Source organism: Streptopelia decaocto (assembly GCF_964273445.1).
Source record: "Streptopelia decaocto genome assembly, chromosome: 12".
Classification (NCBI taxonomy): domain Eukaryota; kingdom Metazoa; phylum Chordata; class Aves; order Columbiformes; family Columbidae; genus Streptopelia; species Streptopelia decaocto.
Genome location: NC_138667.1, coordinates 13502554 through 13525091, shown reverse-complemented (window position 1 = coordinate 13525091; position 22538 = coordinate 13502554).

Genomic DNA, 22538 nt, shown 5'->3' with positions numbered 1-22538 from the left:
CCTATTCATTTTCCATGATAACCTGAATTTAGACATATTCTAGTCTGTACTATTACTGCATGTTTGATGGTAGTTCCATGGAAAACGTTCAGTGCTAACACATGCTGACTAAGCACATGTGATTTCCTATCTACAACAGTTATATTGCACTGTTAGGAGTTATTGCCAATGCCAAGACTTATCGAACCATAAGATCTTGTGATCACTGTTATCCATCTTTTCCAATATCCCCCAGGCAGTTAAGGTCACAGCAATCTACCAGTGAATGACAGAGAAGAAGGTGTATAAAAAACAGCTGTGATGAAAATGGGATGGACTACGAGCAACTCCATAGCAACACAACAGGCATGCACAGGGAAACAACAGCTGCACACACACAGCAGCGCAATGTGTTAAAGAAAAAAAAGAAGCACAAAGGTGGAAGGAAGCCAACATTGCTAGTATTGACTGAGACTGGAAGATGGGACTGAAGAGGGGGAGAGCAGCAATCTCCATAGCATCACCTCACTGTGATGCAATAAGACACATTATTTTTACATGACTTACTAACACCTAGGGACCAAAGTTTTTGAGCTACTGCTTTTGTAGACCCCAGTGGTCAGGAGGAACAGCATAATATAAAGTAAAAGCCAGCCTGTGAGACAAAAGTGAACATTCATTGTGAGTGTTCCAGCTCAGACAGTCACCACTGAGGGAAACCGGCCCGTCCTGGGAGAGCCTGTCTCGGTCTGACACTGTCCCCAAGCAGCCGTCACTCGGGGTGTGCCGAGTGGCTGCTCCGCACTGCTGTGCTGTAATAGCAGATACTACCATTTGTGTCTCTCCATTTCAGACCGTCCTTTAAAATGTTTCATTGTGGAGAAGAAAAAATTACTTGCATGCATGCTTTCCATGCAGTCCAGTCCCCAATGCTGTGAGTGTAACTAAGAGAGGCAAGCCAAAGGCACAGAATCCCTGTGGGAGCTGCCTGTCCCCTTCCTACCCAAGCACCAGCAGAAACTTCTGCTCTCTTCTGTGATGGAACTGAACAAATATATTTGTAACACACAGGGCACACAAATGTTTTGTAATAAGGTAGGACTGCAGCTGTAGGAAAAAAAAGTCAGCTTCTCTTCCACTTGCTCACATGAAATAAATATGGCAAGAGGTTCCAGCCCACAGGAAAACGGAGGCTGATGAAGTACGTCTCCTAGATCTGAGTGGCAAATGTCTATATGCACCTACACCAGCCATAGGCAATGATGGTTCTCATATGATTACACAAAGTTCCCCTATTTTGTAATAATCAAGTGAGACAGAAAACAAGTAGTGCCATGAGCACAGCAACAAAATAAATACTGCCACTCTGCCCATAAGCAATGGCTTGGCTTGCTTGAGTGCACACTGCACAAACATATTTGAACAGACCTTCATCATTTGATTATTTTAAGTTTTTCTATGTACCATTTTAAAGAATTCCCTGGGCCATGCTCAGAAAAAACTGTGAGCAAGTCCAGAGCCCACAGAAATGTAAGATAATCTTGCTTGTAGAAAAAGCCAATTAAGAGGCTCCAGTCATTTTTCATTTTTAATTAAAGAAAAAAATTCAGCATGACACAGAAGACACTACCATTTCTGGGTTTCTTGTGTGGATTTGGTAAGAGATATATCAATGATAAGGGGGAAGAGAGCCTTTATTCTTACCACTGAAAACAAACAAAAAAGCCCCCTAACAAATAAATAAATTACAAAGTCCAGCAGCCTTTGCCAACAATGAGATTGAAAAAGACTGTTCATGTTTGGTGGTGGGTAGTTTTGTCTTTCCTTCCTTCTTTCCCATTAGTTTCCTGTTAATACATCCTTTTATGACATGAAGTTCAAAAATTTGCCAAGTCATCTTCATCTGCCAACTTCGTTATTGGTCCCATATCCTTTACTACAGCTCCATTCCTTATCCCGTTACTCTGCAACATTCATTTGTGAGGCTGATTCACCACGCTTTGGTGTAGAACACAGTCTTTCGAATTATTAATTTTGAATAATTTGGGGGAGTTGTTACCAAGCATCTGCAGATCACTCTGAATTCTAATCGTGTCCCTAAGTATACATGTGCTGTCACACAGAAATACAATGTAGTCACTCTTAATTCTATTGTCTGTGTCTAATGGAAATGTTCAAGTTGTGCCACCTATCTCTTTGGAACTGTATCTGACATATTTTTCTAATCTGACAGTGAACCACCGAAAATTGCTCAGAGAATTGTTTTATCAAACACTTTGTCAATCACAATGACACTTTTTTTCTCCAAAGTTGGGGAAGATTTCAAAGTATAAATGGAATTTTGAGGAAGTAAACTACATATGATAAATGTAGTGAGTGTAGAACACATATGAAAAGCATTTTAGCAACATTAACATCAGCAATATGTAATATCAATATATAACTGATACGTGAAAGAGATTAACTCTTATAAAAAACTTAATGGAAAGCTGCATAGATTGCCGAGCTTTCTTCAAGCAGAGCTTTGGTTTTTTCGCTTCCTCTATGTCTCTGTTCATGTTTTTTCACTGAATACGTGATTTAGTACAAGTACAAAAATCAGTATTTCTGGAGTTCTTCTATTCAACATTCTTCTCTGCTAGAGCTACCAGCAAGAACAGATTCACAATCACACCCTTTGACAGATGTTTTCCTCCTTCTGCAAAGCAGCTATTCATTACACCTTCATTCTGCTGACTCACAAGCTTCATGTGCGATCAGCTTTTTTGGTTGCTTTAGTTTTAAGAACTGATCACCATAAGTTTTATATATATAAATGTATATATTTAAATACAAAATATTCAGGAAATAAGTGGGAATATACACTTAGAGAGGATAAACAATTTATTTGAACCATTTCTTGTCTTACTAGTGTGTTTCAGAAATACCGAATACCTGCTACAGAGTATTTCAGTTCCAACCACCTCTTAATACTAAACAATCTGGCCTCTTCATTTGCTGCTGTCTCTATTTACTTGATATGCCTTAAGGCTAGGCACTAAAAATTAGGTACTGATACTGGATTTTTCACATCCATTCTTATTATTTCTTACTTGCCCTCCTCATTAATACATGGATAACTTGAGATTAAAAGTGGCATTCTGTTGAGCTCACTAGTAACTTTATGTATGGTATTGGCAGTTCGCTGATAGGTACAGTAGGAATTTCTGTCAAAAGATGCATTTCTTATTCTGTTTTCTTCTTGAAGTAGTAAGCACTGACAGTGGAGAGAATTCACTTCACTTACAAAATTGATTAGTTTGGAAACAATCACTTGTGTAATTAAGATAGGTCAGGCCACATTTCTTTATAAATAATTCATCAGGAAACTACTCTATAAAAAGCCAGAGAAAAGTCACTCCAGGTGCACTCTTTTTAAACTATTTCTGTATAAATCAATTAAGGTGTTTTATTTTGACACCCGGTGTCAGTGTTTACAAAACTTGGATAGACAAGTCCATCCCTGCAGCATGCATTTGCAAATAACTTTACTCATTAATGTTTAATTAAGACAGAGGAAAACTGTCCTTGATATTTTGCTGTAATTAGTGCTCTCTATACCCCACTGACTTTCCATGATGAATTACTTTTCAAATGCAAAGTGAAGTGATTAAATAAAGCTGAAGATTCTCTAGCCATTGCACATTGCCCATCCTAAACTTTTAAGTAGATACAAAATGTATTGCTTGGCTGTAGCTGCTAAGTGTTTGGTAAAACTGATATAAACCACTTTGCTAAGCATCTAAATGGGGGGTGGGGGGGAGAGGAAGGAGTAATTTGATTTTTACATTTTACCCAAACATAAACTCTTTAGAGTGCTTTCAATATTTTGAAAATCTTTTTGACATGGAAAAAATGCTCAAATGCACATCATATCCTGAAAGACTCAGCTTTTTGCCTTTTTTTTTTTTTTTTTTTAAATCAATAGAGCATACGTTCTTCAACTCCAGTTCCAAATTGTTTCAAGGTTTTTAACAGTAAACTAAAGGACAATGTTCACATTTATTGATATAACTGCCACAGAAATGCCTCAACTGTCTGAAAAACTACCTTTTAGTTCCACCAGACATTTTGTTTTCCAAACTATTTTTCAGATTGAACTAGGATAAAATGCAAATAGACTATTTCAGCCATCAGATCTACAATATTTTGCTCTAGCTGCAGCACAACACAGTCTTTTGAAAGGACCCTGGCTGCCGCCCTCCAGAGTAACCCAGGGAACATGCAGCTCAGGGCGCTGCTCACAACTGCCAGGGTTCCTTCTCCACAGAAGCACCGCTATGGTCCCTGCTACTGGTCCCATACAGGGAGCAGCGCTGGTCCTGACAGATGACAGCTCACCGCAGCTGTGTGAGCACCCAGAATCACCAACACCAACACAGGGCTCTCTGCCAAGCCTCTGGTGTCTGGGGCTCGTCTGGCTAAAGACGGGCTGAGAGCCTGGAGTGTTGGCTCTTCAACTCCACAACTTCCAGCTTAACAGGATTCTGAAGACCTAGGCAGAAGAGCTGACTATTAACCAGACAGGACTGCAGTTAAAACCTTTTCCATAGAACCTCCACAGAAATAAAACCACCTTCAGAAAACATTTCCATGACCAAAAAAAACCCCTCAGTGTATATGTATATTTTTTTTGTTCCTGCCTTTAACTAAATATATATATATATATATATGTGTGTGTGTGTGTGTGTGTATGTAGATATTTTCTCTCATGACATTTTAGCTTTTCCAGTTCCAGTCCTAGGTTAAGCTTAGAAATATGGAGGAAAATCACACACAAAACTATGGAAGAAAGCAACTGGAGGGACTTCTACCTAAGGCCCACCAAAAGGAAAAGAATGACAGAAGTAATGGAATACAGACAAGACATATGGGGTTTAATTCAGAAACTGGACAATGTGTGCTGTGACCATGCACCGGGCTTAAAGATCTTCCAGCAGAATGAAAACCTAAACCAAGATCTGAACCTGGAAGAACATTCCCATGTAAGAGGATGAATTGCTCCATAAGAGGGGCCCTGACTTGTGCCAAGAAGAACTGTTGGTGATCAGTTATTCTCAGGGTATCCTCACCGTCTCCAGAGAAGAATGCATCTACTGTGTTCAATACGGTGTGATACAGACACACACAAACAAAATTTAAACATGGTGGTGGAAAAAGCTTAGCTGTGTAAGCAAGCTGCTTAGTCTAGGCTATTTTACCATTTAGTATTCTATGGCTAGACTATTTTGTACAGAGATACTGATGATTTCATCATCTGACAGGTTCAAAAGGTATCATCGAAATCATAGAGTATAAGGATAGCTGCCTACATTTACTCACAGGTCACCCTTTATTTCTAAAAGTATCAAACAAGCTCTCTCTGATCTATATCAGAAACAAACGAAATGAACTCAAACCAAAGACGACCAGAATAGCTATTTGCTGAATCACGGTCTCTCTGTGACAAGTTGCCACTATCATACAAAAATTGAACTGTCTGCATTGTCTGTAGTAGTGTTGAAATAAAAGGTTTAACTCCTGCTTTAAGATAGAAGGTTGCACTATTTAGGGTTAGGAACTACAGATTTCAAGAAGCCTGACTTAAGGAGCTGAATAAGCGTTTTCATCTAGGATTTATTTGTGTGGTGGGAGCTTGCCTTGGGCATGGAAGGTCAAAAGCAGATCTTTGATCTGCTTAGAATACATCTCTATCCTGTAATAGGCTTAATCTGATGTAGGGACCATCTCAGGCTTAGAGCCCCTTTACGACGCTGCCCTAATAGGAATAAGTCAAATTCCTGTACAGGCAGCCCCCGCACAGCCAGCCTCCCACATCCACCTCTCCCAAGAATGCACAGAGGATATGTGTCCATAACTGGAGCAGTTGTAGTAGGACAGATCAAAATGATAGGAATTAAACAAATAAGCAACAATTTTTTAAAAAAAGGAAGTAAACAATTGTGGGAGAAGTACTAGAAACTCTGAGTTAAATGGATAGATACCCAGAGGTGTGGTGTTCTTGTCCAGCAAAGTAAGATTTGATAAGGAACAGATCCTGTTTTGCTCTCAGGTAGGATCCTTTTCCTTAAGTGCCCTCCTCACCCAAGAGTGTATCAATTAAAAAAATTATGACTAAACGCCTTTATCCTGAAAATAACATACACAGTGCATTGCAGGGCTTGGGACACAACTCTGACATAATACACCAATATGTGGTTATGCTTTTTTAGGTGAAATTGGTATGCAGCACTTACTTTCAGTAAGAGAGATGCCAAACACATAAAAACCCTCATGTTTGTCTTTGCTCCCAAAGTGGTGATATGATTCAATACTCTAGCGAGTCAGTAAAACCAGTTCCTTAGTCACTGAGAACTAGAACTTTCACCTGACGTCCCAGGGCTCTCTGTATTGACATACCAACATTGCTTTTGGGCTGCCTGGTCTTCAGGCCCCTTTAACTGTCTCCCTTTGTGACCAGTCTCAAAGCCAGAAAGCCCTAAACATGGCCAGTGGGGGACTTTTAAATTCTATATATAGCTGAAAACAGTCTGTTCTCGTGCCTGTTTCCAGTCTCCACCTACTATCAATGAAAAGGTTGGCGAATATGATAATATTAAACTTTTTAGTGAGATGCAAAGTCAAAAAGAGCAGTTCTTCCATCTTCTAAATACTGAGTCATACAGAAATAACTTTCTGAAAGTCTCATTTCTCTGAAGAAATTATTTCCTTTATGTAGCCTGTTTTGGATTTGCTTTCCCCCACTCATCTCCTTCTGTTGATTTGCTTTTCATGATGAAAGGTCTCACTTCTTGTGGAACAAAAACGTTCATTCTTATTAGCTGCTGTTAATGATTCTCACCACAGTGTGCTCCAATACACAAAGGACACATCCTGCCTTGATCCTCACTCTCTCCAATTCTTAAACTAAGACATTGGATCATTCAGGGGAGAAAAATAAAATCGTGTCTGTGCTGACAAGTTGTTGGCTATAGTTCTAGCCCCAAAATAACTTGGAAAAGCTGAGATATAATAAATCCCTAGGGATGTGTGTGAGGGGGGAAATCTGACAGACCCTTAACTGCAGCAGCCCTACTGGATGCCACTTATAATAATAACTCAGAGACCTTGAGCTATCGAACAGGTTTACTGATGGAGAACTCTTATCAAAGTTCCTGCTGTTAGTTCTGACAGATTCACCACACATGGCTGCACATGGCTACACTTGCATTCACTCAAATATACAAGAAATGTCTATTCCTAAGCCTCTAGGACTTTGCAACAGTAATGTTTTAATTGCAAAGATGCTGAAGTCTAATACCTGATGATGAAAGTTTTCTCATAGCATGCAGCCTTTTCTTCGATTTGAAAAGCAAGCTGAAATCCTACTGTATATTTAAAGAATCTTAGCAACAAACGTGTACAGGGTAAAGAGCCTGGCAGCATAGAAATACTTTTCCCCTTTGATGTAGGTCTTCGCACTTCTGGGATTTGATCCCACTTGTGTGTACAATTGGATGGATGGTGAACTACTAATGAATCATATCAACCAGCACTTCAGGGAAGAGCTTGTCATTGCTTGCAGCAGATGCAGCTGCAGTTATGCTGGTGAACTCTCTGGGACTATCTGAGTCAAAGTACTTTCTCCAAAAGTGTAATTATTAAACAAATGAGCAGCCACTTCAGTGCTACATTGGCATAATGTAGCTGCCATTCTTATTTGGTAGGTTGTTTCATTCACTTTGAGCAACGGTGAAGAATAAAATAATGTATAATACTGAGATTCAGCTAGTGAGTATTGACAGTTGTGCACTGAAGTACCATGTCAGAGGAGAGTAAGTATAGGTACTAGACATCCTATGCAGTCAGTGCAGATACACTACTTCAGAGAACAATTCAGAGCATCCTGAAGCAGATTTCTGCTTTGAACTACCTGATAGAAAAGCATCTCTCCACTAGCTACCTTAGGATCTTTTAATTCATTATTTACAAAAATAATAATAAAAAAAAGAGATCAGTGCTGAGAGGGTGACTTACAGACTCTTAAAAATACAAACCTTGAGAGCTGCCCATGCAGATATTAAAAGATCTTTCCGTATCTCATGGGATGTCTCTCCCTAAAACAATGAGATATGAAACAAGAAAACCCATGTATACATGCATCAGAAAGCATAGATATAACTGCATTAAGCAAAAAAGAAAAACAAGGAGCAAAAGCAGAGAATTAATTTGCTTGGAAAGAGGCCGTAACTAAGATTTTCTGAGACGGCCTACAAATAATTCAGTAACAAAAGTATTGACTAATGTAGCATGAATTTCTTTCTGGTTTTGACTACAAATCCATTCAGGCAAGGATTTTACTTTCCCACCTCCTCATTACATATTACAATAAATATATATGCAGTTTATTTCTGACTCTGTGAAACTTTAAGGTTTTATGTAAACTGAATATCTACAGCACAAGACAATGGGCACTGAGCTGGGACACTGTGAACCGTGTTTGCAGCTCAGGCACCAATATGATCAGCTCAGGTGCTCTACACAGCTCAAACGCAGACTCTCCAATGTGATCCAGGTGATAAAATCAACATTTTCATACTAACCACCGGGTTAACTGTTTGTATCACCTCCACCTCTTTATAGACACGTTCGGATAATATAATCTGATCAGGAACAGATAATGAAAAACAATTGTCTAGATAAAACAAAATTATTATCCCCAGATAGCAAAACAGGTTAGAATTCTCAAGATAAAGTAAATATTGGCTTTGATCTTCAGAAACACACATTTCTTTGCTATAACTAAGCAGAATTTTTTTCTAATACATCAAAACAAATAACTAGACAGCTAAATAAAGTATGCATTTTGTTTAAAATCAACTATTGCTCCTTCTAATTGTTCAAAGACCTTTCAGAGAGCATGCATTTCAAACCATTTATCCTTCAAAGCGCTAAATCACAAAGCATTTATAACACCTAAACCAGTTGAAGAATACTAGTGCAGCTATATTTTCCTTGTGAATCACATTTCTATCAAACAGCTGTAGAGATGATAAACCCAAATATAAATTTGCATCAATTGATAACTCAATTAAAATTCCCATTGAATGCCTGGTGAACCAAGAAATAGGTAAGTGCCCTATATGCAGTTATATGCAGCGTTTGGTGGGAGTGCACATTAAGTTCAGATCTCCTGAGTTTCATATTCTTAAATGAAAGACCTCTTATTTTTCAAGCAGCACATCTTGGAAATTGAAGTCTTATCTCTTACATATTTTTCTTTTCCTATACCTAAGGTATTTTCAGGGTTTTTTTTCCACCTTATTTTTTGCTATTACAAGAAAGAATACTTTAGAAAAAGTAAAGTCTATTCTCCAAGATCCTGATGCCTCTGACAATTTTGACAAGCTGATTTTTTGAACACTCTGAATGAAGCACTTGTTTTGGCTGGTATTTATTTTTATGTTTTCTATTAATAGACTATCTTCCATGTAATTTGTCTTTCAAGATTCTGCACATTTGTGGCTTTTGAATGTCTTTCACTGTCAGAAACGTTTTGACTGACACAGCCACTATCTAAGAAACAACAGAATTCTGTCTTAAGGTGTCATGCTTTTCTTCTTCCTGAAAATCCACACAAGGATTTGATCAGTGGTTCTTATTTATAGGAGAGATTTTTGGATCTCCATATTAAAAATTGCATGCATATTTTATAGAGATTTTCCTCTTTGTTTCATTTTGTAACTCCGAGCAGAAACAGGCTGAACTGCTTCAGAAATAAAGTGAACATGACGGAAATCCTTTTAAATATATTCAGTACATTCAAATCCATTAGGCAGAACAGCTCTCACTTGAAAAAAAGAACTTAAAATTGAAAAAGACTACTTGGAGAAATATATTGGAAAACTAAGCATCACAACCTCACCCATTTCCACTGTGCCTTATCAAGGCCTCAGTCTATATCTCGCTTAGTACTAGATGAATTTTGTTATCTGTGATGCTATATAGCCAATACCTCTAGCCTACATTTGTGATTATCACTATTATGAAGCCTTTCTTCCTGAATATTGGCAGATAGTTAAAATAACCACAAACCTTTTCTTCAGGGAATTCCTGTTTTTTCCCCATGTAAACTGAAATCCCTGAACAAATGGTTTTAGGGCATTCTGATGTAAGTGCTGTGTAGTGCCATATTGGCTTCCTTCTGCCTGAGGGTCTCATGTCATTAGCCTGTGCTCCTCTTCCCTTCACCAAGAGCCACTGCTTGGCTCGTTCCTGCCTCTTTAATTGTGCAGCCTCTTTCTGCAGCTCCCAGAATCTGCTCAAGGCTAATACCCTCAGATAACCACAAGAGTAAAATAGTTCCAATGGGCACCCTTAAAAGTTTCCTTTTACTTCTCAGTAAGTCATAACCAGTTACTGGTGTTGCTCATTAAAAGTACAAGGAATGTCTCCTCATTATGGCTACAGCTTATCTAACATTGAGAAGGTAAAAGGAAACTTTACTAGGACTCCTACAGGATTTTAATTGAAACAGTAGAATTAAACTTGTCACTAGAACCATATGCAAACTTTCTTACTTTCCCATTTAAATTGGTTCTCATTCCATCACTTGAGGACAAATATATTTACATAAATATTTTAACACAAAACTGTCAATTACATATGTTAATGACCATATTTATTCCTTGAAGGTATTATAACTCCTAACTGGCTTTCTACTAGTCAGTTTAACATCTCGTCACTGCACAGAAGTGAAATAGTGAGCATCTTCTTCCTTTCATACTTCAGGTTGATTTGTTGAATAAACAAATATATAATATTTATTTGACATTACAAGTAGTCACAATTATCACTGCTCTGCAGCTCAAAATTATTGTCAGCAATGAATAATAATCAAGATCTATTGCCGTTCTGTCCTGAGGGACTGTCAGAAGCACTGTGTTCAGTCACATACATTGTTTAATTTGCTAGGTACTCACTATTTAAAAGGGAATAAAATATGGCAAGTGTACTTAAGATTGATACAGGCTCTTGAAAGTTGAGACTTTTATGGTCACGTGTTTGCACATCTACCCCATTATGATCCTCCTGCTAAGTCCACAAAGCATCTCTGCATTGCAGAATACACGTGAATGTCTTTGTTACGTTTATGCTGTTTGTAAAACAGAGCACAGCACAGATGGGAAACCTAACTCTCCTCTTGGCCACACATTAGCTGGGAAAAGGCATGAGGAACCATTCTGCACAAGGACCATGCCTGCTTTTCTGCTTAGCAAGACTACTAACACTCAAAGTGAGAAGCAAAAGCTTAAGCCTGGCTTTTCCAGTGTGGGTTCTGATGCACCGTCTGAGTACCATTAAAAGGAAATCATAGATCTCCACTTGCAGTAGAGATACCCCACTTACCATCCTTTGGTTTCCCCAGATTTCTGAATTAGATGCTAATAAACTCCATTTCCAAGCAGATGCAATGTTCTGATGCAGGTTGCTTAAGCAGGAGAAAACACTATTCCACTTTTAGGTAAGATGTTGGTGGATTTGGGTTTTTTTTTTGTGGTTTGGTTGGTTGATTATGTTTGTGGTGGGTTGGGTTTTGTTGTTGTTGTTTGGTTTGGTGGTGTTTTTGTTGTTTTGGGGTTTTTTGTTTGGTTGGTTTTAGTTGTTTTTATTTTGGTTTGTTTGGGGTTTTTTTATGAAATCAGAAGACAGTGGCCAGTGCCTTTGAAGAAGGAATGTCTCTCTCATCCCACATTTCCTGGGAGATGTCGCAGCTGTGACAAGGAGGGGTTCATAATGCCACAGATCGGTGCCTTCATAATTTATTCTCTCTGATTTTATGCTCTTTTAGTCTCCTGCTCAACCATCCACTAACAAGCAGTGATATTAGCCAATAAATCAAAGACGTCTGCTTGTCACCACCAGATGCTTGGTCACATTGCAGCCGATTATGAGATGTACAAAAGGACAATTTCATGTAGAGAGCTCCGTGGAGGTGTTCCACTGATATTCTGTTTGATAGGAGACCAGCGTGAGGTGAATGTAATATAACTCAGTAACTTTTATGCCTCTTGTCAATTGAAAACTAAGCTGAAATACAACTAGGAAGTAAATGAGGACCCCACCTTTATGACTATGACATTTATGATCCTGTATCTATTCCTCCAGCACACTGACACAAGTTACCATTAAAAAGAAAAAATTAAAAAATCTTTTAATTTGCCCAACTTGCACTGTGCTGTGCTCAGGAAAAGCCCCTACTTTAGTTTTCACAAAGGGCAGAAGAGGTGCTTAATATCAATTGTTATGAAGTGCATCAATTTTTCATATGCTAGTCTTGCAAAAAAATAAGCCATTAGCCTTATCAGTCAAATGAACAACTAACATGCCCAGTGCAAAGGCTCTCTTTGATCTCTCTTTTTCTCTCTAATTTATTATAACAAACACCATTAATGATGAGAGCCAGGGACTACTCCACAGAATAAAGAGCTAAAATCTTTCACAGCAACACTACTATAGCTTTCTTCTCAAACTTAAATACTATAATCTAATACTATACTGCAATCCTAACTGACAAAAGATTATGGATTATTCTGAGGTGCTATAAATAAAATCCATAGGAAAAACACACAGTTTGCCAACTTGAAACTGGATTTCTCTGGATAGATGGAAATGAAGCACAGCATTTGCTGGTTGCTCTCTGAAGCGGAATCCCCCTCCAAAATCTAAGAGGCTGCATGGATTTATACTCCTGGGTCACCGGATGAAAGGAGATTCAAGGAGGTTTTCTATATGTCATCAGGCTTCTTTTTACTAGGATCAATCTTTACTGTTTAATCTTTACAAATTTACCTGTCTTTTCCACAGGCATCTTTGGCACACACAATGTGGATGCTACCAGCGTGTCACCACACTAGGGCTTTTTACTCACTCATCCTCATATTTTAAAACATCATTAGCTTTAAAAAAGGAGAAATTTGAGCACTGCTCAGACAGGTTCAGCTTCACAGTCCTCTCATATTCTGGTTTTAATTCTGCCCCTGCAAATCTCAGATTCAAATGTCTGAGAATTTCTTTTACTGAACATGGATTCAGCCTCAGGCCATCCCAATTCTGAGCAGCACAGTTATGAGGACAATGACATCTCAAAGGGAACTTGTGTTGTGGTGCTAACACAACAAACGCAACCAGCAGCTGGTATTCTGTTGGGATATTAACTACAAGAAATGGTTATTTAGTAGTTAGAAAAATGTGAGGATAGGAAAGAAGTGGTATTAAAATACGTACATTCAATATTCTAACAAATCATGTTTCAACCACAGCTTCAAGCAGAGGCATTTCATAGTGAAATGACAGCTTTATCAGTAGTGTGGCACTAGACAAAAATTTTCGATTTGATTCCGTAGTAGTAAATGATACACATGTAGCTTTTGTTTTAAGAAGCATTTACCTGTGGCAGTTATCTTCATAGCGGATTTCTTCCAGCAGATTTACAGGTCAAATGACCTACAGAAAGAAAAGAGCAAAATTATGCACAATGCACAACATCTGGAAGGAAAAGCAATAGCGTGCTTGACTGTTTTACAGAAAGTAAAGCAGACAGTACGGAAAACTGCCAGGGATCAGATTTAGGTTTGATAAATCATCTGGTACAGTACCAAAATATTAGATCTGAGTTACCCTGCACTGCTTTACATGAGTGAATTCTTCTAGAACTCACCATTACCAATAAGCCTCAAATCTAGCGTTTCCAGCAGATTAGAAGAATGTGAGAGAAGCACCAGGAATTACACCCTATATCATATTAGGATCATGGTGTAAGAAGTACATGAAAGAGTAACTTTCTATTAAACCCCTACTACTTCCACTACAGAACAAGAGAAGCAGACCTGCAGACCTTCCATCAAGTATTCCCCAAACGCAGGTCCTCTAGCACATTCCCTTTCAAAACGGAAAATACTTCCTTCTCTTGCTGAATGCTAGAGTTACAGCCTCTAAGTGATCATTTGGTTTCCAAATATACTCTTAGGAATATAAATCTAGACATACTGAGATGGAAGTTTGCAATTAACAGCTGTCTGCTGGATAGCCGAACCTCTACACTCTTTTCTGAGAAGTACTGTCTCTTCCTTCAACCATATTAGGCAACACCTTGCTTGCACTGAATTCCTAAATCTAAAACATGACTGCATCCACTCCACTTTTTCTTGATAACAGTTGTCAGAAGAATTTACAGGAAAACATTTAGAATATAAAGCTCAGTCCATACTATAATGTATGACTAAAAATAATGAGTTAGTTTTAATATGACTGATCAGTGTTGATGCTTTAGCACAGTCACAAAGCAAAAATCTCTCAAAAAACCAGTCCTTAGTGTTGATAAAATGAAAACTGTAGCATAAACCACTGATATAGGGTATCAGGTGCAATACATATGATAAAAATCATCTTCTTAAGGTGACAAGGATCAGACATCTACAGAATGGGCTGAAGTATCCATCATCTTTTTATGAAAAATGAAGAAATTTCTCAAATAACTTGTTCCTAAAGCCTGAGACATACACAACAAATGTATTGCCAGGGGGAATTATGTTCTTATAAACCTTGAACTTTTGGATAAGATGAGTGTCAATTGGATAAGATGGTGTCAATTCACCCTTTTACAAGCAGTTTACAACCATGTGCAAACAGCAGAGTGGTCCACTGCCCTGCCCAGCCAAGAGGCCGTACCTGTGGCTATCCTGGATTAAAACCTACTCCTGGTTGTATTAACAAGGGGTACTATGCAGTGCAGTGCATTCAGTGGAGTAGCCTGGGAACTACAGTGGAGATGCTCTGGGCAATGCGGGGTTTTTTACTTATGACTTTAAAATCACATGTTTACAATAAACAATTTTTCATGAGTTTTTTTGCCAAGAGAATATTTCATGAAACGCCTCTCACTTTTTCTCGTCACCTTTTTTTTTCTGAAGAAACGTGTTTCAAAATTAACAACTGAAATACAAGTTCATCAGAAAATTTGTACAACAGCAGATACCGTGGGTTTATTCCTCTCAGCTTGCCTGACAACTCCGTCAGTAATTTGAGCATGGTCTTTCCAAAATAATTAATTTTCACTAATTTTCAACATTTTTACAAAAGTACTAGTAGCCTCCTTTGAGGAAAGTAATAAGGGTTTTTTTTCTTTTAATTCTTGTTTGCTAAAGCTAAGAGGCTTTTTATAAAGATAAATAGCCCTTCTGAAAGTTCTAGTTCTCCACATAAAAAGTATAAATATGCTTGCTTATTAAGGACGTTAATAGCTTCAATGAACTCCATGGGACAGCAGCTATATATAAAGTTAATCATATGTACAAGTTATTAAGTACCAGGGGCCAAGATCAAATGAGAACTGTGATAAAGGTATCTTCTTTCCATGGCCTGGGATTTCCATTGCTATGTTGATTGGGTTTTTTTTTTAATGAGCTACAGTATGCTACAAAGCATCTCAATTTTAGCTTTTTCAGAAAACACTGCTTAAAATTCTGATGTCATTTGTAAGCAAAGCACTTGGAATTAAATATGATCCACTATGGTAATGGTAGAATTCAGTGTTGGTTATTTGAATAGGTCTTCATAACCTGAATATTAGTATCTAAGAAGACAACCAGTTGTGCAGATTTCAATTTATCTATTCATGTTTGAACTTAAGCATATGGCTGAAGTGACTGCAGTAGCGGGACCTGCAAAGGTTGAAGAATTAACTTAAAGGAAGACTTAGAAGGAATGGATTCACCGTGAACATGTCCTGCCACACAGTGGGTGTACTGCCAATAATTAGAGACAAAAGATGGGATTTTGTGACTTTAAAACGGTGACCAAACAAGGTTATTGTAAAATAAATCATAGAAGTGAAGTGGTTTAATGGCTTTTTAATGATCCTAATGTTTTCAATTTTAATGAGTCCTTTTACATCAGCTTTAATCATTTTATGAGACTGAAAAATGGTTGCATTAGTTTGGTTTTCTGTTCCATCTCCCCAGAAGCCATTATGGAGGAGTGGTTAATGGGAGTCAACTTTCATAAGTGGAAGCCTAGACAATGGAATAACCCTAAATTTATTTGGGAAAATGATACATTAGGTACCAATAGAGTAAACGATATTTTTAAAAAAATATTGAAGGAAACATATTTTACTGCAGTGCAGGTATGAAATACTGAAAAGAATTAACTATTCTATGCTCATTAATACTGTCAAATTGAATTAAATATTTTCAGTTGAATTAGTTGTTTCACCTTTTAAAATTCACATGTAGTATAATTTCACATCACATGAGAATCTTTCAAAATAGACCATCTACAGTAGTTCGGCAGAATATCTTCTATCCAGCTTTGGCAGGTTTGCTCAAGGCCTGGTTTCCCCGCCAGGGAAGAGCTCCCACGGCAGAGAGCAGGGGGCAGCCACCGGGATGGGGCTGCATGCGGACAAAAAGCAGGGAGGAGCCACCAGCCCAGACTGCCCAAGCAGCGTGTTGTAGCGACGTGTCCCCAGGCAGCCGGAGGGGTTCAGTGGTGGCAGCTGACGGCACAGATGCCCTCCCTCGGTCACCAACGGCAGCCGAGCACATGCTCCTTTCTGCTGGCTACTCCACACAAATATGATAGTTGTCTATTATGACAGCTTAGCTCTAGGCTGTGACATCTTCTTTCCTCATAGACTGAGAGCGACTCTCCTACAGCTCTGCTGAATGGACTGATACGAGATTACTGAGCCCAACTTTCTCCCTGTATCCTCATTCACCAACTTTGACCAAGAAATAAATCCTGGTTCTGCTAAACTTTTTTCTATATTTGGTCAGACATATTTCAACAAAAAACAATAGGTTCAGATGGATTATACATTATTGTTGGGAAATAATTTAGAATTCTTATATTAACTTTATCATTTTTTAATAAAACCTTTTATCTAAGATAAAATTCAATTTAAATCACATACAAGACATATAAATTCTGCTCTTGGATGAAAAAAAAAAAATGGTAACTATATTGGAGTCAAACTAGTACCAAAACTTTTTCTCCCAAAAGCTCAATTCTGCTTCTCTCCTGTATTCAATCCTCACTTAAGAGTTCATTTCAAGTAAGGGCAGCAGCATCAAATCAAACTATTTTTTTAGTTTATATTTCTAACATTATAGAAGCAACTTGTTACTATTATTATTGGTTGCGGGAGACCACCTTCACTAGACATGTAGTGTAGAATGACAGAGTATAAACCTGCAAAAGGTGAACAGAAACAACATACACTAAATCTGATTTAATAACACATATAAATGTAGTTGACACTTCTGAAACAACATATACTTGTAAGAGAGTAAACAATATATGGTTTTTTACGAATCTGAGTTCCTGTAAAATTATCTCCAAGTAAAAAAAAGGTATTATGATACATATTATGAAGCTGTGAAGGTGGTTTAGCTGTGACTAGACAAGGTTGACATCCTGTAATTTGATCTGGTATGAGCAGGCAGAATGAATACTCAAGGTAGTTCAGTAGAGAGCAGTACAGCAAAATCAACTGTTGCAATAATTTTTTCCAATTCAAACGTTCTATTAGCGATTGATTGCTTTTCCTGTTCTTCTTTCTTTAAAAGGATTAACTGATACCCTATATTCTCCTATTATGACAAGAAGAATATTGTATTGTATTTTGTCTCAGAATATATTACCAGCTTACTTGTGCCCAAGATGTTTATTTGTTTCTCAGCTGAGCACACTGCTTTCCCCCACCCCGCCTCATCTCCCAGAGTCTCAGAGTAGAGATGGCTTATGAGTTTTCTGACCTAGTGTTGTGCCCTTTTCCCTGCTCACCTGCATGCCACACATATTCATGACCTGCATATGAAAATATGCCCGTAAGAATTATTGCCATATGCCAATCATGTCATGTACTCCAGTGAGAAGGGTTTGGTGTCATTAACTGATTTGGTTGTCAGAAGTCCTTTAGCGGCAAAACAGCTGCAGTTTCTTCCCCCTTTCCATTAGAAGTAAATATTCCTTCCTCAATCTGGTAAGGATTTTGCTAATATTCTAAAATATATATCTTCCCCCTTCTTTTTAGCCAATGCATTTCAGAAGAACTACAAAGCAATTATCAATAAAAAATATTTTGATCCATATTGTTAACTTTTGGAATCATTGAGAGATCTTGGTTCTTATTATTCTTAGCTTTTACTAGCAGAAATGTCTGGAACCTATATATTTCTTCTATCTTACATGTTATCCATCTTCACAGTTCTATATTCACCAACATCTCCAGACGTGTTACTATCAGGGTACTGCATGTACCCTCTTTTCTTTTTTTTGCAGGAAGGAAATACAGATCTAAGATCCTAGGAAGATTTTCGTAGATGAATGAGAATACTTATAAGTGCTATCTCAGTTGGACTGAAATCACAGCCAAAGTAAAACAGACTATTTTCTGTCTGCTTTTGATACATTAATATCTCATTTCTGAGGATACAAAAGGTATAGGAAGCTAATAGCTTATTTGACTTCATGTTGAATATTTGGAATATGTGCTAATTCTCTGAAAGGAGGAAATAAACGTATCAGGACAAATGCCTCCACAAATAAAACTGCAAAGAAGAAACTGTCTCACATTTTAGCACAGAAGGTCATAAAACACAGACCTAAGAAACTAATGCAATCACTGACAACTCTGCAAGGGAATTTCTCTTAGCTACTGAAAATAAGCAGGCCTGTTCTAGCTCTAATTACCCAATGTATCATCATCTTTCTTACAAGCTTATGAAATCTCAAATCAGATTTCTTCTGGAATCTCTGTTTCCTGCCAAGACAAATAATGACAGGTGAAAAGAAAATCTTATCTTAAAGGTGAGTGGCAGTAAACTACCCTTGATTTTACATACAGTTACATAGATCTGTTATCTACATGTGCTGAAAGCAGGCCTCAGTAAATATAATTACATCAAATGTAGATGGCTCTCATTGAACTAGTGAACCCAATTCAGTCATGTACCCAGACACATTTGCAGTTTTCATCCATTGGTTTCTTCTCTATTTGCATGGCATTATGCTATTCAGTTGCATGTTCTGCTTTAAGGTTTATTACTTTATTTTCAAAACCTCTTTAACCCAGATAACTAGGTTTAGTGCAACAAATGGAATTACTTTATAGACATATACTGCAGGATCTATAGCAGAAAAAAAAATTAATCATGTCAGCCCCAGAGATCTTAATCCACCACATACATTTTTGCAAACAGCCTCATTTAGAAGTCCAAAATTAGAATTCTGTATTTACTGACTTGCAATATGTTGTTCTGCAAACAGTCTTAGATATAAGGTCATTCAGATAGAGTATTCCTGAAAAGGAATCAAAAATATATTTATATATATATATCAAAAATTTATTTGTACCTAACATTCACAAGATTTTCTATTGTTGTCAGCTTAATTGGACTAGATGATCTTCCGAGGTCCCTTCCAATCCCTAACTTTCTGTGATAATGTGATACGAGTAACAGTTACTTTCTGGTGGAAGAAAAAAGTGAGGACTCAAAACCAGGCAAAGTTATGTCACTGTCATATGCTACTCTTTTCATCAAAAATAAGAAAGTAAATTCTGCAAATGATAGCATATTGGCTTTTCTCATCTTCCACCAAAACACCCCCACCTGTGAACACAGGAGTGCTTGTCTGGAGATGTGCAAAAGCTGTTTGGTCGGCATAGAAATGACCTGGCTAGGATCAGATGGAAGTATATGGAATCATTTTATGTACTCTTATAGACTGTTTGACAATTCAACACTTACTAGTATTTAAAAGATTAACGCTCATGATTTAAACTAATCTAGCAGTAAAAGTCTAAATAATTACAAATAACTAAAAAGAAAAACTTAAATGTAAAAATGACTGAAGAGCCTGTTCTCACAAGGACAATCACTTCAGTTTCCTACATCAGAAAAGAGAGATGGAGCATTTAAAGATACAGCAGATTTTGCAGTGTACCATTTCATTACTGAGCTGTTGTGATATCATCGAGCGAGTCCCTTATGCACTGCAAACAGGAAGCTAAGACAAGTTCTCAAAATGATTTTGCTAATGGACCAAGGTTTCAAAATCTGTGAAACACAATCACCTCATCAATCATTCACAAACATTATCTTTTTGTATATCTTCTATAAAAGGAAACGAGACTAGATTCTGAAAATACATATATCCCCCTTTTCTGCCTAGTACAGCATTAACAAGCACTAACAAATGGCATGCTAGCATCTTCTGAACCAGTGACACAAGTGCAGTGATAAGGCATATAAAATATTCATAACCGGAACTTTAGATGTGGGCAGATGCACAACAGCAGCACACAGGCTTTGTCAGGAATCGCTGAGAGATTGAAAGCATACTTAAAGGATTTATTAAAGCAATCAGACAAAGCCTCTACTCACTCACCATGATTGCAAGGAGTTTATGGCCATGTATTTAATCTTCTTGCTCTGTAACAGATAAGTTGTGCTTCCTTGAGATTTGTGCATAAAGAGTTTTTTCAATCTTTTCTAGCACTACAAAGAACAGAAGTACCATTTCTGCCTTGCTAAGCAAAGCATTAATAGGAATGTCAGCAGCAAGATGGAACATGTAATAAATAGTAAGTTTTAACATTATAAAGATTTATACTACAGAGAATATAGTCCTAGATTCTGAGATAAAGTTATTATCTTTTGTTATATGAAATTAGAGGAAAAATAGTTTGATGACAACAGTATATTCAGGGAAACCTGAGTTTAACTGAGAAAAAAACACCCAATTAAGTGTGTACTCATCTTAAACCATTGCCTTTACAATAGCGAACCAAACAGAACACCAGCAACAACACAAATTGCTGCTGCATATCAGTTCACTGCTTATAGAGAAGTGCATTAACAAAGAGGTTTTTTGTTCATAAAAAAAAAAAAAAAGCTTGTTTCAAAGGTTAATTAGCAAACAGGAAAACTTAGATAAGGGAAAGGAAAAAATTGTGGCTAATTGAAACAAAACAACAGAATCAGAAAACTTTACCAAAATACACACATATATAAAAACTTGCATTATCTCTGCAAGATGGTTGACTATATTCTGATTTTGACAATGACCATTATAAGCACTGAATAGCTGACCCAAACAGGTGGAAGAACATACTTTTTTTCTATTATTTTGACTTACTGCCTATAGCTTCTCGTAGTTTGCATTGACCTTTACTTAAGGAAGCCTTAGCTGTGCTCTGGAGCTATTCAAAATATTTCACATGCAGAACAGAGCTGACAGACCTTGGCTCCCCTGCTGAGATTAGAAGAACTGTTGAAAAACTCTTTTCTTATTTTGGATCACTCTTCTCTTAAAAAAATAAAAATCAGTGTGCAATACCAGTATGCACACAAGTCGCTTTAAAGAGTCTTATGGCAGAAAGGAAAAAGCATTGCTTTGTCTCGGATGCAATATTACAAGGTATGCAGGATTTGTTACAATAAATGTACTGTCATCACCTGATGTTTCTTCCTTTTCTGGTGAAGACGCTCAGTTTACCATTCTCAGTCAAAGTAATTAGCAAACTTTTTTTTCATTTTTGTCCACAAATATGCCCAAGTCTCGTGCCTGACATACAAGAACTCTTCAGCCAATACTCCAAAAGATGCACATCCATTTGGCTGATGGTTTTGTCCACCGTTTTTGCCCAGAACAAGGGCATAGACAATTAATTCAACTGCTTAAACACACTCTGGGGACTTTTTCCTCAACTCATGAACTTCAGCCCAATTTAATCTAATCAGATCACATGAGTTGGCAATAGTGGATCTGGCTTTTGTCTTTCACTCCCATTCTTATTGTGCTACAACTTTGTTACAATACAAAGGAATAAAGGTCTACTGGCCTGATCAAAGGAGGGTGTCTCACACAATTCCCAAATTCGGCACTACTCCAAAACCAGTTCTTGCACAGAATTCTTATTCTTTTTCTATGAAGATTTTCCCTTCGGTATACACACTTCCATACAGAGTAAAGGCTGTAACGAGTCTGAAATATCCCTGAAACATGTAGTATCATGAGAAAATCAAATCAGCTCTTCTGAACAAATTAAAGAACATAGTCATTGCCTGTGTTCTACTGCATTTCTGTTCATGCTGCTTTATTCACACTAAAACCCAGACTGCTAAAATATTGTGCAACATAGCATTTATTTTCTATGACAAAACATTAAAAGCAAGAACATACAATTTAGTCGATAGGATCTTTCAGTTTCCCCATTGGCCCCAAGACTTTACAGTGTGCTCAGTACGTATGTTGTGTACATGAACATTGCATATGAATAAAACCTGGGAACAATACAGATTTTATTCATCAGAAGTCACACTTATGAATTACACACTATAAATCTTTCACCCATTTCCTGTTCCTTTCCTTTTAGTCCGAAACAAAAACAATCTCTTTTCTACCAACTTCAGTTCCCTTCTGGAACAAAAAAGTAGTATCTAAGAAATTCCAAGATGTTGGCAACCAAGAAA